The following is a 15408-nucleotide window of genomic DNA, read 5'->3' on the forward strand; positions in this document are numbered from 1 at the left end:
GATTTTTTTTTCATCAATGACATCTTGAGTTTGAAAAAAATATAATCATGTTGTTCGAGTTATTTGACAGACGAGAGAGCAAGCTAATGTCACAAATCACAATTGAGAGAGACTGAAATGGCAAGTGAATACGTCATTGTTCCAGCTCATGGTTCTTACCACATGGCTTCAAGCCATGCTTCCTGATGAACACATCACAACTCATCAATGTCTGCTACTTCTCAGACTGTACCCCTCTCTCATCCATCTCACACCATCTCACCCAATAAAGCTAACTCCTCCTCCGTATCGATTGTTACCCCCTCCATAACCCCGGAAACTTCTTTCCAGACAATGCCACCCCCTCATTCTATAAATATTAAAATTGATCATTACCTCGAGCGTTTTATACTAGACATTACTTGCCACCCCTCCCTCTACCATCTTCTAACAGACCCTAAGATCGTATTCATCCCCTCATCCAAGCTGTTATTCCAAGCATAGCCCTTATCCCAGAACTTCCTTGAGATATTACGCTTTAAACCTTCAAACCCTGTAGATCCTTTTCCAAACATACACCCTCATGGATATTCCATCGGACATTTTGTCTCAGTTTTTACCCTTCCCTCACACCGAGGGCTCTTTTTTTTAACCATACATTATTTTTTTACCCCGCCCTTACGATATGATCTTCTACCAGACATTACTTGTTACCCCTCACGTACCCTAAATGTCTTCTACCAGATATTGCTTTCTTACCCTCCCCAAACCCTGAAGATCCTCTTCCAGATATTGCTAACTCTCCTCCGCCCCTTCCTTCACCACAATGGTTTCTTACCAGGCTGCCCCCTCCCACAAAGAATATCTTCGATCTCAAACCGTATAGATCTTTGACCATGTTGACAATGAATATAAGTTACCAGATATTGGTTGTTACTTTTCCCTCCACCCGAAGGTCGTCTACTACCAGACATCCTTTGTTACCCCTTTCTTACCTTTAGACGTTCTTCCAGATACAAGTCGTCACCCTCCCTCACCCTTTCACTCTTACAAAATTGGTAATAATTTGCCCGGCACGAGATTAATCATGTATCTAACCAACTTTGGGCACTTTCTATACCCACCTTGAGTAACATGTTGTCAAATTGGGGTCAAAATATATAATAATGACTTTTGTATTTTGTGTAGGATCATTAACATGTACCAAAAAGTTTATGTAACGTTTTGGTAGTTCAACCACTTCGTATTTTCCATTAGTGTATTTTTCTTTTTATTGTCTTATCCATATTTGTAGAAATCTTATATTGTATTCTTTTACTATGAATTATATTGTATAAAAGTGGTGAATAATTCCAATTTAATTCAATTTAAATCAAATGGGCAAAATATTAACAAAGTCAGGTAAACAAAAAAATGCCCCAAATTTGGTGGATACTTATCCTTCTCCCGCTCTGTAGATCTTAAAAGAGGCGTGAAGTATCCCATCGATCTTCAACCAGACAGTGTTACCCCTTCACCACCCCAACTATCTTCTTCATAATAGTTAACCCCTCAAAACTACCCACTATCTTCCCAGCATCTCCTTATAGCCTCTAGCTCTGTGTCTGTCTGCATCATCTTCCCAATCTGTTCTTCTCTGTCTCTCTTCGTCTTCATCCAGGTCTCCGCTTCTTCATCCCACTCTTGGCTCCATTCCATTCACACAATCTCACCTACTTTCTTCGTCTCTCTTTTTTCTTTCTTTTCAATTTTCTCTCTTTTTTATGTCCCTTTGCCATCCCTCTCGTTCCCCCCCCCTCTTCTCTCTCTCTCTCTCTCTCTCTCTCTCTCTCTCTCTCTCTCCCCTCTCTCTCTCTTTCTCTCTCTGTCTGCTTTTTTCAGACAGCGTAATTTGAAAATGTCAATCTAGTGATTCAGATCAATTTGCATCAGAGCTGCTTGCAATGTTTAGCAGGGGTCAGACTGAAGTTCATTTCTTTTTATATCACCATATCTGTATTAATGTGCTAAAATACGGTATTAAACAAAATTGTGTTCGGGCTGATTTGGAGATAGTCATGCATCGAATAAATCTCCACTGATAAATGGTAATCAGTCGCCTGGTTTTGTGTTCATTCTTCTTTTGTAATTTCATCATAACATATTTTAGGTTAGGAAGTTGTAGATGTACTCTTAAACCTTCTCAACCTATTTAAACAATGTATCTTTATAAAAAAAAATATTTAGGTATCATATCCCAATAGCCTTAATGTACTAGTTAAAGCATGGTGGTACGGTCCATGGTTAAAGGGGTGCTCAATCTTCCTCGTTCAGGAGTGAGGGGGGGGGGGGGTGAGGGTGCAGAAGTGTTCTACCGACATGACCGAAGAATTTTGATGACGGGAATGAGGTACTATGATGCAAGAGTGAATTGAAGACACAGTCCCACATAGGTTTGGGCCAGGCTGTGAGTGGGTCCATGGTTAAGGGGTTCAATCTTCATCATTCAAGATGGGGAGGGGGCGATGGGAGAGGGTGAGGGGTGAGGGGGTTGCAAGAAGTATTCCAGCAAAGAAGAGTATTGATAACAAGATCGTTTTCAATTTAGCATGCAGCTTGATGAAGGGGATGAGGTTGAACGAAGGGTGTAGGGGCCAAGCAAGTTGTCTGCCTTGGGTTTCACTGTAGTCCAATGGTGACTTGGAACGTTACTTGATTACTCTAATGATTAATGGACTATGAATAGCACTCGTATCTCATTTCTCTGAAAGCTTGTAAGCAAGGAATGATCATTGGATATCATTCTAAGGTAATGTATATAGGCTTGACAGCACTGTGGTGAATGACCGGAGAAATTGCCTCTATCATCTTATCATAGCCGCAGAGCAACTTTACGCCTTCCTCCTCCTCCTCCTCCCCTTCCTCCTCCTCCTCTTCCTTCTTCTTCTTCTTTTTCGTCTTCTGCTTCTTCTCCTTCTTCTTCGTCTTTTCTTCCCTTTTCTCCTTCTTTCTCTTCTTCTTCTCCTTCTTCTTCTTCTTCTTCTTCTTCTTCTTCTTCTTCCCCTTCTTCTTCTCCTCTTATTTTCTTGTAATCTTCAGAGGACTATCATGGTTATGCATTCAGCCTATCACCGATGATGAACTGATAATTGTAAGCAGCGTGATGAAGATACATGAGACACCTCAATGCAGGAGAAGGAAGGGAAGTTCCCTGGATTGTCCTCGAAACATCTTTGTCGAAAAACAAAATTCGTCCATAACAACGCTCTGATTTTACTTTTATTCATTAAAAATAGTTACAATAATTTGCCTTCTTCCAATGTCTCTTCGGATTTTGGCATCCGCGAGTACAGGAAGACACGTAGTACTGCTGTCTCCGCTAAACTTAATCCGAATGTACTATTCCATCAGGGACAGACTACTTCTAGTAATAGTTGGAACTATCAGGTCTTGTTAAGCTACTATCGCGCCTGCCTGGAAGAGCTAAAATAAGGTTCCATGTTTTGAAAGGAAACAATTATGTCGGGTCGTGTTTGAGAGAATGTGCTTTATAGAAGCAGGTTCCGCTCAACACGCTCAAAGTAATCTTGAGACCGACTTAAAGAGCAAATAAGGTTATAGGAGAAACAAATATGAGCTTTTTAAGAACTGTATCAATGTAAGAAAAAAATCAAAGCTATGGTATAATGATTGTTTCAAAAGCAAAGCATTACCACGAATAAAGAGACAATAAAGCTCATGAACTTATAGATGGCATCAAAGAAGACAACGGATGAAAATAGGTGCTTATGATCATTATGAATGTGTGATTATGGTTATTAGATCGTTTGAAATAACATCATTTTCTTTCAGCAAGATATTTCTGTCCAATTGAATAATCATGAGCTCTGCTATATGGCGAAGTAAGTGGAGTACAAAGATGAAAATTAAATCTTAGCCTCGGAAGCCTGTCATTTCAAGCAAAATAACCTCTGTGTCATGCACAGTGCCACTTGTTGGTCAGTTCACCTTGCACTACAAAACCCTTTGCCAAACCGAAAATAACTTGTTATTTCTCTAAGGATTCATTGTATTTGTGCTAACACACGTCGTTGATTTATGATATATGAAGTATGGCATTGGGAGTATTTTGCTCGCAAATATTTTGCTTTATAACGACTGGTGTATGTTTCCAAGTAGTACTTAATACAGTTATGTCATGCCTCTCAAAGCTAATATACGTCAGACGTGTAATCTCAACTTCAGATTAAAGCATAATTTATTCCGTTGAATTAATCTATAAGGATGAACATCATCATCACACATGATCAAGTCTTTAGGTTCAACTTGTTGCATCTCCTGATTAATATATTTTGAATGATTGCCATGATAGCGTCGTGACCTACAGACTATATAGCCTGGTAGACTGCTTGAAGGAATTCAGTCGGCGTCGATATCGATCCATGGTAGGAAGATGGATGACATTGCTCGGCGTGGACATCATTCACCACCTCGTAATCCACTGGCGATGTCGCTTACCATAATAGGTATAGAGTATAGGCCTCGGGTGTCAATCAGCGACTCGTATACCTCTTGATGGGCGTTGTCGCGTACAGTACGAAATGGAAGAAAGGATGAAAGGAAGATCGAAGGACTCTGGTGTAGCTAAGAAATAGAGGGGGGGGGGGGGTGTGCAGAGAAACAGACAAAAGAAGGAGAAAGAGAACATGAAAGTGAATGGAAGAGAGAAAGGAAATAAAAGAAGACGATAAATGACCCCTCACACCCCCTGTATGTAGTTGCCACATTCATTCACATTTCGTCCACCAGTAAGACCGGTGGACCCCCCCCCCCCTAAAAAATGGAAAAAATGATGACAATACGCCCTCAATGTGTGGACATGCACTACGCCTGTCATGGGACAAATAGATAGAAATACATGAACGGTATAGAAATGTAAAATAATTAAACGTGCGACAGCTTATACTTAATCTTTAAACTAAAATAAGAAAAGATGCAGTGTAAAGTTCCCGCGTGTTATCATAACCATAGTTAAAATAAAAAAAGAAGGTCTAACAAACATGACACTTGTTTTCTATCTGCTATATTCTTATCATATCCCACTTCCCACATTTGTATATCATTAAAGCACTTCCGTGTAGACCTGTAGGGGCGCATAGTTGACACCACAAACTACCGGTCATAAATTCATCGATATCCGAGTTTTAGGAGGAATAGTTTGTAACCTGGTGACAATCTTTGAGTTATCCGAATATTTGTTTATAATTTCAACCTATCTTGACGCCATATTGTCCTTATAGTGTTGACTATTAGGACACGCAAAACAGACATCAATTACTACGATGTCGCGATAATAATTTCTTTGACTCTGCGTTACAAAATCTTCTCCGTTTTAAGCAGAAGTGTTTTGTTATAACAAAGTGTCTATTAATCATAAAGATGATCTGCAGGCTAAATGATAAAAAGGTTTGACGGTATTGCAACATCAATCTATGTTTTGCCTCTCGAAATCCTGGTATTTCATACGAGCATCTGTCATGTTCGAGACACCATTCATAAGTAATTAGACCAAACCAACATCAGGTCCATGATCTGACTAATTATCATAGTTTAATACTACAATGGCATTGTAGGCCAAGGTATACTTGTGGTATGTTGTGGTTAAGGTAATAATGTAGGTCAATGTCTAGAGACCATTGATCACGTATGCATGACGAAATTATATTTCTGTTGGATATTTATTCAATATAAGGTTATACATATTGACCATTATTTTGTTGGAGATGGAATTTCTTATAACTAAACATTATTCATTTGTGACTGGAAAAAAGCAGTTATCCGGGGTCGAAAGGACCAAGGTCTCTTTTAAGAAATGCCCCCTTGACACAAACACGCACAATTTCTGAGCGAGTTTGGGAGGTTTAGAAGGGAAAAAAAATGTTTTTCCTATATAAAAAGTTTGTTTATCTCCCCGATTCTGACAATGTGCATCCGCCTATGATAATCATAATGTACTAAGAATGTGTTGACAGCTAAGATAATTCCTAGACTTCGGATCTCTCATGAGCTTAATTTTAATTTTAATTTAATAAATGAATGCAGATTCTAACTATGTTATCTAATCGGTTTGTCTATCATTCAATCAATCTATTTGTGTCTAATAAAGGATATTCATCTGATGATTAAGGATGTTATGAATAATGCAATGTTGTTTGCGACCACCCATTCTGAGAGTTGGTATTTTGCCAGAAACAAACGTGAAACAATAATCTTATTTCCGTGCGTTATGATCTAATAAAGGAGAGAATTGTAACTCATTATTTATTTCGTCTTTGATTGCCGCTAGCATGTCTAATTGCGGATGAATCGTATCAATGAGTAACTTAGAGAAATTTCTTTTGTAGTTCCGGCAAGATTGTCTCGGGGGTTTAGTACCTTTATAGCTACAACAAGATGCAAATTGTCTTGGAAGATTATTGGAAATCAATTTAAATTCGGATCATCCTGATGTTTACAATAACAAGAATCAATTTCAGACATTCATTTTCACATTTACAATATCGTAAGGCCTAAACAAAAATGTTGTATTGCCCTTTAGGTGCCAAAACATGGGTCGGTCGGTCGGAAATATACTTTTTTTTATTTTTTAAAACCTTTTTTTTTCTCCGTCTTTTTTTCTCTCTAAAAAGCGGTAAAAGCCAACCGTAGTTATTTTCTATAAATGTGTATTTTATATTTATTTATCATTTGCCTGATGGTAAATCAACATTATGAAGCATTTTCGGGTTTTGTTTGTTTTGTTATACCACAAGCTTTAGCTCCACAAGAATAAGTATACAAACTGGGAGAGGAGACTCGATTGTCAGTTCGCGTTCCTCTTCCAGGCACATGTGACGCTCAACAAAATTATGATAAAACTCTAAAATGCTTTCAAAATCTTGCCTTTAAGGAATCATTTTGGACTAACCCTTTAATACGATATTTTTATCTCAATGACAACTGACATTGGTAGTATGATAAATCAGATCCATCATTATAAATGGTGAACCAACTCGGTTGCAGTTACACTACGCTTACTGCTATATCGGGCAAGCACACAAAACAAGAATACTAGCCACACTTTATACCCACCCACGGAATGTTGTTAGTGTACTATAGTTGGCTATACCTTGGTGTTTTGTGAGATCGACCCTCTCATAATTTTCCCCAAGGATAACAAAAGCTCATTTTCCGCGATTGCAACAGTTCCTGTCTCGGTGAGGAAAGTTTCCCCCTTTCCATTTTATGAGCTTCCGAGTTACCTCTCTTCCCCGCCCTCTCCCTTCTTTACCCAATATCTTTATCTTTCTCTCTTTAACCCCCCCCCATATATCTCTTCATCTCTCTTCTATTATCTTTTTATCTCTCTCTCTCCCCTTCTTTATATAGTAATTGTATCGTTCTATCTCCCCCTCACTATTATATCTCTTCAATCTGTTTTCTGTTATCTTCCTCTCTCTCTCTCTCTCTCTCTCTCTCTCTCTCTCTTTAATACTCTCCCCCTCACTATGATATCTCTTCAATCACTTTTCTGTTATCTTCCTCTCTCTCTCTCTCTCTCTCTCTCTCTCTCTCTCTCTCTCTTTAATACTCTCCCCCTCACTATTATATCTCTTCAATCTCTTTTCTGTTATCTTCCTCTCTCTCTCTCTCTCTCTCTCTCTCTCTCTCTGTCTCTCTCTCTTTAATACTCTCCCCCTCACTATTATATCTCTTCAATCTCTTTTCTGTTATCTTCCTCTCTCTCTCTCTCTCTCTCTCTCTCTCTCTCTGTCTCTCTCTCTTTAATATCTCTTCAATCTCTTTTCTGTTATCTTCCTCTCTCTCTCTCTCTCTCTCTCTCTCTCTCTTATACCCTCCCGTTCTCTTCCTTGCTCTCTCCCACTCTCATTTTGTTTCCTTCTCCCCCTCTTTGACTTATCTGCCCTCTCTATCTCATGATGATATCTAGTTTTATGCCCCCATTAATCCATCCAACCCTTCCTTATGTTGAAAATCAAAGGGAAATTACTAAAATAAGGGCAAGCCCACCCTAATATTACGTTGACTTTGATAGAAGCAGAAAAATGAGAGAAACGATTTTACAATATTGAAAGTTTGAGCAAAGTCGGATTCAAAATAAGGAATTTATGAATTTATGAAGGTGCAATCAATAAAACACAAATTGGCAACGATGTGACGCTGCATGTTGATAATGTTTGTAAAATCATCTCTAGAAAAAATTCGTGCGAGGTCCCTTCCCATTTGCTAAGTATACACTAAAAAGTTTTAAAAAAACATAAATTTTCCCAATGTTCAATCATACATTCACCCTAAATATGATTATTGCAAATATGTTTTTTTTTTATTCAACCGCTGTATGAACAAAAAAAAAAAAATATTCCGTTATAAATTACTGAGAAAATCAAATTTGTTAAAATTTCCGTACAAATTAATTTGGAGATGGGATGGCAAAATACGTCAGTGTTACCAATTTGTGATTCACGGATGACAACTTTAAAAGATCACAACTTTCCTATTTTCAATCGGATATTGCTCAATCTTTCTTTAATTTTCCCTGAGATGTTGTTTATCTTCTAAACGCCTGGATGCTTAAAGTATTAAGCTCATCGTCTCTCAATCTAATTCTTTGGGCAGTTTTGCTATAATAACAATTAAATGTTTTGATTCTCCTTTGATAATGTAAGACATGTGCTAATGTCACATTCGCAAGGCTATAGATCTAGGTCTCTCTTGTTTTGTTTTGATGTTCATGTTACTTTTCTCCCTCTGGGTTTTATGAAAATTCTTTCTTGATTTTACAGAAAGTGTCTAATCTTTTTATATCATCTTAATCTAGATGGAAAAATGAGACTGGGCTTGAGACACATACAAGGACATGCATTCCCCGCCCGTATCCTGTTATTCTAGTGCGGAATTCAATTGATGAGAGCCCAGTGTTCCCCCCACTGCTAAACGAAATCAGGGTATTGTTTTGGAGAATTTTTTTTCAGTGGCAGATCAAGAGGTTACATGGGGTACGTGCCTCCCCTTTCCCCCGTCAAATTCTGCCTATACTGGGTACATGCGTGCGTGCCCCTCTCCTCCAACCCCAACCGGCAGAAACACTATTTTCTCCCATTGGCAGATTATGATCCTTTCTAGTGCTTATCAGAATTTTTGTTATAATATACGTGCTATGTTTTGTTGGAGATTTCAAACATACATTGCGCCCTTGCAAAGAATCCTATAGTTTTGCCATTGGTTCGTTTCTTCTTTAGTTTCTTCTGTTCACAATCTCTCCCCACTGTATCTATTTCTTTCACCCTCTCTATCATTTAGAATTTCATTCTTCATCTCTGTACACAGCTTTGCCGCTCCATCTCTTTCACCTTGCACCTGTGATGTAGCGAAAATAGTCTCAGTCTTGGGGACTTTCATCAGTCGTATGCTGAATGAAATATTAAAAATATTATCCCCTGATCGTCGTCGAAACAAGGTTTCAACCCAAATACTTTCATATAAACATCGATATTCCCTCTCATCCGTCATCTCTACTGCCCCCTTGCATATACGGCCGTAATAAATTCCATTTTCTCCTACTCCCCCTTCTCTCCCCAGACATAAAATAAAAACTTGTTGTATTGTCCTTTGCGACCGACCCCAAAAATCTGAAAATCTACGGTCGGCATTTTAAAAAAGTTTTTTTTTCAACCGTTTTTTAGATTGTTTTTTTATTAATGAATACAAAAATATGTATTTTGTTTGTTGAAATGGGATATAAATGCATAAAATCAAATTATTCCAAAACTCTCACTCGTGCAAAACCATGGCTAATTATGAGGTGAAAATCTATGAATGGAATGATGACGCTGAAACACATGTATTAAAGCATTAAAAACTGAGAAATATCAGCCAAAAGAGGCTGGGGAAAAAGAAAAAAAATCAAACCTGAAAAATATCGGCTCAAAGAGGGCGACAAAAAAAAAAAAAAAAAAAAAAACTTTTCTGACCGACCGACCGATGTTTTGGCACCCAAAGGGCAATACAACAAGTTTTTATTTTAAGCCTTACTTACCACCATTTACATGTTTATAATATATCTATACTGTATAAGTATGGCTATGTTGTTTCTTATATTTTTCATTGTATTTTATAAGCATTTTATTAATTGTTAATTCTGTCATTTCTTTCTTCAGTTTGAACAATTAATTTTTTGGATATCAGTATGGATACAAAATCACGAAGCCCGTTTACATATCCTCACGTATAACGGATAAGCCTTCTAGATTCATCCCATCTAATCATCATCAATCTATTTATAATCCAAAGAATTTCCACTCTTATCTTACATCCCATTATCTATGTCCTATTATTATTAAAGTCTTCCTACTCCCCCCGGCCCCCCTCTCTTTCTCTCCCTCTCTTCCTTTCTCTCTCTCGTCTCTCTCTCTTTTCTTTCTTTCTGTCTTTCTTTATCTACTCTCTCTCTCCCCCTCTTCCACTCTCTATTTCTCCCCCTCTTCCCCTCTCTATTTCTTTATCTCTATCTCACTTTCTCTTTTTAATCTAATCCCATCCGTGACAAAAGTGGGAAAATGCGGGAATAATCTTACGACGGAAATTCGTAAGACTGAATTGTTCCGACTCAGACTGTCGGAGCAGACAGACAAAGCTTAGATCATCGATCATGATCTATCAGATAACACGAGAACCATCAAAGTCGCAGCGGGTCATCTAAAATCATCCATATCGCAGAAGAGAAAGTCGAGAGTGCAAGTTAAATCCTTGTTTTCACGAAGTGACGGTAGTGAGGAAAATCGTAACGCAAAGTGAATGCAATTTTTTTTCACTACCGTCACTTCGTGAAAACAGCGACGGTTTGTGACCAACAATGCATGTCAAGGAGTTTGGAGAGCACCTTGAGTTGACAATGGACCTATAGGTCCATGATTTGAAATACCGAAAGTACACAAAACTGACCCCTCAATAAAATTGTAAGATTTTACCGACTTGTGCCCCTCCTATTTTTGTCTTCTTCATAATCCTGGATCCGGCCATGCATGCCGGTTCAGAATTGTAACTCGGAAATTTGCATGGGGAGGGGGCTGGTGAAATCTGACAAATGGGGGCGGAACCCTTCTGTAGACTATTATGGAATGTATTTTGGCAACCAAGTCTTGCAAGTAGGGTTCTTTTTTGGGGGGGGGTGGGAGGGGGAGAGGGGCTTCATAGGAATGAAGGGGACAGGGGTGGAAGTGAGGCGATTACAAACAAATCCACAAGCTATTTATTAATCATTGTAAATTTGTAGCAACCGAAACATTTTCCCCATAAGACAAGAAGGACAAACTTCCGCACGAAATTAATTTTTCCTACTTCCACATTTTAGAAACGATTATTTCTGTCTCGAATAAAGTCTTTTTCAGGCAGGATATTTCAGGATAAGTTCTAATAAGGGTTTTCCAGGTCCTTGATAATAACAAGACCGTGTTGACTGTGATTTAATTTTCTTTTTTTGGTCATTGACCTCTTGATGTAGAAAGCAACCTGTCCTTTCAGAAGGGATGCTAGGGAAGGCTGGGTATCAATATAGCATGATGTCATTTTCCCAAACCTGTATTGATCTAAGTGGGATGCCGACTGCACGAAAAGGTTTATTTGCAAAAGGCATTAACTTATTCATAACGATAATATTTTATCAACAGACGTCTCTTTGAGAGTAGTATCAACCTTTCAGCAATTAAGTTAACCCATTCAACAAAAATTGGTCTTCCCGCTTTTCTGGCTATTGAATTTTAATTTGAGATCTGACATGTCTGAGGTTTACATGGATTTGTGCACATCCAGGGGAGGTCAGAAATTTGCATAATTCTGAAGTGGAAAGTCGAGAAATGTATTCCGATGTAATTACGTACCATGCATACAACCCAAAGTGTGGCAGTGAGTCATTAAAGTAAACGAAGATAATTGTTTTCCTGCCACTATACCTCCGATAGACCAGAGAGAGAGAGTACCGTAGATATAGATGTGCTATCCTTATCTTGCGATGATAAATATAGAAGAAATGGGTGCATTTGAACTTGTTAAAAAGCAGGTTGTATCCGCCTCCTCCGGACGGCTGGTAATAAGGTGTAAAATCTCGTTGCGCGCCATTAAATATCTGACCCTGATTCTGTTTTATATCTTCTTTTATACCGAAATAAAATCACAACAGGTGTGATTAGACAACCTACAAATAATATTCAGGTTATAATGCTTGAACTATATTTCTCTCGTGAGTCGGGACTCTGGAGAACAAAAGTCTGTATTGATGTAAAAGTCTTAGCTTAATAATGCTGCATTAAAATCAGTAACGCACACATGCGTGTTGGTGTCTTTCGCCTTCTAAGTAAGGTTGAGACTCCAGGATTCTGTCATAATTCCTATAAACATATTTTCATAATTCCTTTCGGAAGTTCAATGTTTACTTTGAGCGGTTATGGTGTTAGTAGGGCATGGACGAAAGATCAAATCGAGAGATTTCCTCTTGACTTCCGATATCCTTCGAGATGCTATGCTCACATTGCTCGGAACATTCGTGCAAAGTTTTATCGATAAGTTTTACCCGGCTTAAATATCTACAAGTACGGTGATTTTGAAAACTATTGTGTACATTGCTCGTAAGAGAGCCTAAAAAATATTTAAAAACATACTGAAGCTTGTTGATACAGCAAGCGGCTCACCTCAATGCAGATGATTCGAAAACAAATTATAAGGACTTGTTGGAGTGGAGAGAAACAGCATTGTTTTTATTTGATTAGTTTAATTCGATATATTTTGTTTAAGCATTTAAAATAGCAGCCATTAGACTGTCTTAAATTGAATTTAATTCGCAATTAAGGATTTAAAGTTTTAAACGTTAAAGATGAGAAGTGTTTGTGTCTGCGAGTGTTGTGTTTCGAACATTTTTTTCTTTATACAGTATGTCAGAACGTGTACTCTTTATGATTCTGGTATTTGTGACCACACAGAGATTGTTTTAAAATTGTCTTGCGTTCTCTTTGTCACGAGGGACCATAGTATGAAAAGAATTTCCGAAAACGACTGAAATTGAGGGAAAAGAGAACCTAGTGTGAATCAGCGAGGTTAATGTGAACGGGATGGTAGACAGCAAAGGCCAAAGTCAATGACATTTCTTCTCTCAGACTACTTTCCCTTTTTAGGGGTGGAAGCAACTCAACCTGTAAATCAGCTGATAGTTGGTTTACCTCTGTCAATAAGGGCCTTCCTTTGCGGACAGGCTATCAAGGTAGAAGTAAAACAAAAACATTCATACTAGTGTTTAAAGTGACTCGGTAACATTGCCTCCGATTCTGAAACAAAATCCTAGATTTAGCTCATGCTGCAATCATAATTATAAACTTTAAGGTCAGTCAGGAATCCCATGACTTTTACGAGCCGATCGCCTGTCTGATTTATATCAAGATATTTAAGATTGGAAATCGAAATTTCATTCTTCGTTTTCTTAACGTTTGATAAAAACTTTATTGGGGAAAATGAGTATGGTAAAACCGGTCACTCAAAGATTTTAATTTTTTGAGGCACTTCATGATCATTTTGAAGCCCAATTTTTGTAGGGGTTCAATAGACACTGATTACACGTAGGGCCATGCATCTCAGTTTTAACATTGTTAAACGATGCCTTTAATGCACGGGAGATTTATGAATAATCATCAAATTATTATTCGCAATAAATTACATTTGATGATGATTATCGAACATATAGCAATCAGCCTATTTGCCGTTAAAAATATTTATCTGTCTTTACTTTCTCAAACCAATCTTTTCAAGCAAATGATTATGTAGTCCATAACTATTGGAGGAGCGGGCGCCTTTGAATGTTTGAAACATATAAATGGCGCCATACCATTGTTGTGGATCATCATCATCATCATCATCACCATCATCATCATCATCATCACCATCATCATCCTCATCATCATCTTCATCATCCTCATCATCATCTTCATCATCATCATCATCATCATCATCATCACCATCATCATCCTCATCATCATCCTCCTCATCATCATCATCATCATCATCCTCATCATCATCATCATCATCATCATCATCATCATCATCATCCTCATCCTCATTATCATCATCATCATCCATAATACATAACTTTTAAATATTATTTACGAGAATAGAAACAAGACGCAGAACATAGATTATGTGAAAATATAAATAAAACAATGTGTAGGCTTACGCACTACATTTAGCAATTATTCATTCCTTTTTCTTACACTAAGTTGTGTGATGTTAGCTGTCTTTGCTGGCTGTGTTGAAATATATTGATTGATTTCTCTGTTGTATCTGCTTGCTCAGAAAGCAAGTGATTTCAGAAGAACTAAGTCAGAAAGCAAGACTTCAGAAGAACTAAGTCAGAAAGCAAGTAATTTCAGAAGAACTAAGTCAGAAAGCAAGTGATTTCAGAAGACCTAAGTCAGAAAGCAAATGATTTCAGAAGAACTAAGTCAGAAAGCAAATGATTTCAGAAGAACTAAGTCAGAAAGCAAATGATTTCAGAAGAACTAAGTCAGAAAGCAAGTGATTTCAGAAGACCTAAGTCAGAAAGCGAATGATTTCAGAAGAACTAAGTCAGAAAGCAAGTGATTTCAGAAGAACTAAGTCAGAAAGCAAGTAATTTCAGAAGAACTAAGTCAGAAAGCAAGTGATTTCAGAAGCCTGTATGATTGATGGCCATTTGTGTTTTCTTGTCATTAATCCATCTGACCCATTTCTGTATGATTCATGGTCGTGATGGTATCCCTATGCAGTGGCATAGTGTGAGTATATCCATTGAAGGGGGCTCTGGATTGATGTGGGAGGGAGGGGGGGGGGGTCGGAACATTAAATGCGAATTACAGGGCTAGTGTTTTATTTCTCGATTGTTTTGTCCGGGGGTAGGATGTGTGGGAGGGGTCCAAGGGTCTTCTTCTCCCATCCTTCCCCTTCTCCTTCTCCTTTCTCTCTTGTATCACTGTTTCTTCCCGATCCACCACTCGAAAACGGGTTGGGGGGGGGGGGTAGGGGCCACGTGCCCCCATTCCCCCAGCACATATATACACCACTGTCCCTCTGTACTCAACAGCTCATTGAAAGTCGAACAAAAAAGGATGTAATGGTCACGAAAAAGTTGAATGGGTTAATGAAGACTGACGGTTACAGTGAATGAGCAGCGCGGCGTAATCGGACCCCCTGGCTTGCAGGAAAGATGAACGATCCTCCACTTTCTTATAATCACTGTAACAAACAATTCATACAAGTCTTTCATTTAAGTGAACTTAATATCTTATCAATGAAATTAGTACATGCAGGGTAAGTATGTCCTTCATGAATCTTAGTCATTAAATGGACGTAATTCTTAAAATAATGTTTAGGAAA

General features: G+C 38.1%; 1 protein-coding gene across 1 annotated transcript in view; it reads left to right on the forward strand.

Moving 5' to 3' along the window:
* Positions 1-15408, forward strand: part of LOC100888447 — a 92599-nt gene that overhangs the window by 31693 nt on the left and 45498 nt on the right. The gene's annotated exons all lie outside the window — the stretch shown is intronic.

The sequence above is a fragment of the Strongylocentrotus purpuratus genome, unplaced genomic scaffold (assembly GCF_000002235.5).
Source record: "Strongylocentrotus purpuratus isolate Spur 01 unplaced genomic scaffold, Spur_5.0 spur5_scaffold_10, whole genome shotgun sequence".
Lineage (NCBI taxonomy): Eukaryota > Metazoa > Echinodermata > Echinoidea > Camarodonta > Strongylocentrotidae > Strongylocentrotus > Strongylocentrotus purpuratus.